Source organism: Myxocyprinus asiaticus, chromosome 5 (assembly GCF_019703515.2).
Source record: "Myxocyprinus asiaticus isolate MX2 ecotype Aquarium Trade chromosome 5, UBuf_Myxa_2, whole genome shotgun sequence".
Classification (NCBI taxonomy): Eukaryota; Metazoa; Chordata; class Actinopteri; order Cypriniformes; family Catostomidae; genus Myxocyprinus; species Myxocyprinus asiaticus.
The window spans coordinates 17,658,843-17,661,681 of record NC_059348.1 but is presented as its reverse complement, the minus strand read 5'-3'; positions in this window follow the sequence as shown (position 1 = coordinate 17,661,681).

Sequence of the window (2,839 nt, the reverse complement as noted above, 5' to 3'; positions counted from 1 at the left end):
CTCGTGCCACCAAAACAACACCAACCTGCATCTCAGAATAGCATTCTGAGATAGTATTCTTCTCACCACAATTGTACAGAGCAGATATCTGAGTTACCGTAGACTTTGTCTCTCTCATCAACAAGGCGTTTCCATCTGCAGAACTGCCGCTCACTGGATGTTTTTTGTTTTTGGCACCATTAAATAGTAAATTCTAGAGACTGTTGTGTGTGAAAATCCCAGGAGATCAGCAGTTACAGAAATACTCAGCCCGTCTGGCACCAACTATTATGCCACGGTCCAAATTACTGAGATCTAATTTTTTTATCCATTTTGATGGTTGATGTGAACATTAACTGAAGCTCCTGACCCCTATCTGCATGATTTTATGCACTGCACGGCTTCCACACGATTGGCTGATAAGATAATCGCATGGATGATTGTTGGTGCCAGACGGGCTGGTTTGAGTATTTCTGTAACTGCTGATCTCCTGGGATTTTCATGCACAACAGTCTCTAGAATTTACTCAGAATGGTGCCAAAAACCAAAAAAACATCCAGTGAGCAGCAGTTTTGTGGACGGAAATGCCTTGTTGATGAGAGAGGTCAACAGAGAATGGCCAGACTGTTTTGAACTGACAAAGTCTATGGTAACTCAGATATCCGCTCTGTACATTTATAATGAGAAGAATATCATATCAGAATGCTATTCTGAGATGCAGGTTGGTGCTGTTTGGCGGCACAAGGGGGACCTACACAATATTAGGCAGGTGGTTTTAATGTTGTGGCTGATTGGTGTAGATGGCCTCAAAGTTAACAAACATGGACAAAAAGCCAGAAAACTCTCAATATTGATTTCATGGGGTCTTTAATTTGACCATTCTCTCAATGGCATAATGACTGCAGGAGAGCATACACTTCTGTACAATGATCATTTAATTACTATCTAAGATGCTGCACAAAGATATAAGATTATTTAAATACATTCTTTATTGCCTTTATATTTGTGAATCCTTGTAAATGTTTTTAATTTCCAGTGACTCATTAAAGTGATTCTATCAACTGGAGACAGACTGTAAATAGTTTTATAATTTTTGTACAATACATAACTAAAGAAGGCATCCACAAGAAATATTTGAGACAATTAGATCTGCACATTCATTCGGTTTGTTATTTAATCAGGCTTACAGTAGATGAAGCTGGCAAGCTGCTCTGGCTTGCGATCTGACTGTTAATGCATTCTTTTAATTTTGGGTGTCAGTCTAAACAGTGTTTGTTCATCCAGTGAAGCGCATGATTCTGCAGAGGAGGATATTATACAGTGAAATGTAAGTGTAAAGCAAAGGAAATGTGCCAAAATGTTAATCTTCTCAAGCCATTTTGGCTTTCCAAATAGACAGAAGTAAATATTTAACCAGCACCCACATGACTTAAGAGTGGCCAGGAATGTGTTTTTGAAAAACAAAAACTTTCCCTGAGCTCTGCCTCCTTTTCAATTCAGTTTAGTAAGTCTGCCCAGCACTGTTCTAAAGGGAGTTTCTCTTGGTGTGGTTGTGAAATTCCAGATGTGTTGGACGTTTCTGGGATGATTACAGCTGAGCTGAGTGTTGCCCTTTTACAAACATACCATCATGTAGAGTTGTGCTCAGTTTCGCCCAAGAGAATATTGAGTGCCCAGAAAATGTCCCTCTAGGGGCAGTGGATCTTGGTGCATAGGATACACTTAACAATTTGTCTCATTCCCTCTACTGCATTTGAAGCATTACCAGATAATTAAACTGATATGGAAAACTCTTAGGATTCCAGTTTTCAGGTCAGTCTTTATAAAAAAGCAAGTCTCAAAACCATATTCACAAAAAAAGTAGTCTCACAATGATGGGCCCCCATCTTATGCAGTAAATTAATGGTGATCACTGAACACTTAACTACCGATAACTCTTTTGAATGACGATTGCGCATTTTTGAGGAAGGGTCCGGTTCTCATGGGCACTGTCGGTAGTTAAGACACTGTATGCAATATATTTTCATACCCTCGTCATACAGTATATGTTCCATTTTATTGGATAAAATATTAAACTCACAATTTTGAAAGAAGGAAATGATATTTGCGCACTGTTTATGGTGAAGTAAATATAGCAGAATTAATTAAGTACTTTCTACATTGAATAAGTTAAAGCGTGAACTTGAAAATATTAAGTAAATTCCACATTTGTACTCAATTCAAACGTAAAACTTACTGTAATGATCTAGCTTGTAAGTAAATATAATTTATGATTGCTTATCATTTTTACAATATGTTATGTATCAGTAAAGTATAAAACTCTGCTATATTTATTTGCTAATCTGAGAAAATTTCATTTAATTGAAATGGTAAAGTTACATTTACTTTAATCAATATTATGTCATGAAGTTAAGTAGATTTTACTTAATTTTATAAAGACAAAATTTACTTACTGTAGAAAAATTGAGTGCAAAAACTTAAATTAAATCTTACTTGTAATTTTTTTCTCAGTGTAGTTTTCTTGATCACAATATCAGAATTCAGCGAACATGCGGTGCATTTTAAATAATTTCACTAGTTTGGTTTGAGCAGATGTTGCCATATTTTGCCATGTCCCCTGATACTATACACTAACTTAAAATACTGGAAATTTATTTAGAAAAATCCAGTTTGTAACGGGTTCAGTATGGACAAGGAGGATTTGGGAACCGGCAGAAGAGTCAATGTAACTTTAATGACAGAAATGAAATTAAAACAACATAAAACACATAGGGGACTTGGGGAGAGACGAGGGGAGGGAGAGGGGAGAGGGAAAGGGCGAGTGGGAGAGACACAGAGAGAGAGAAGAGAGAGAGAGAAA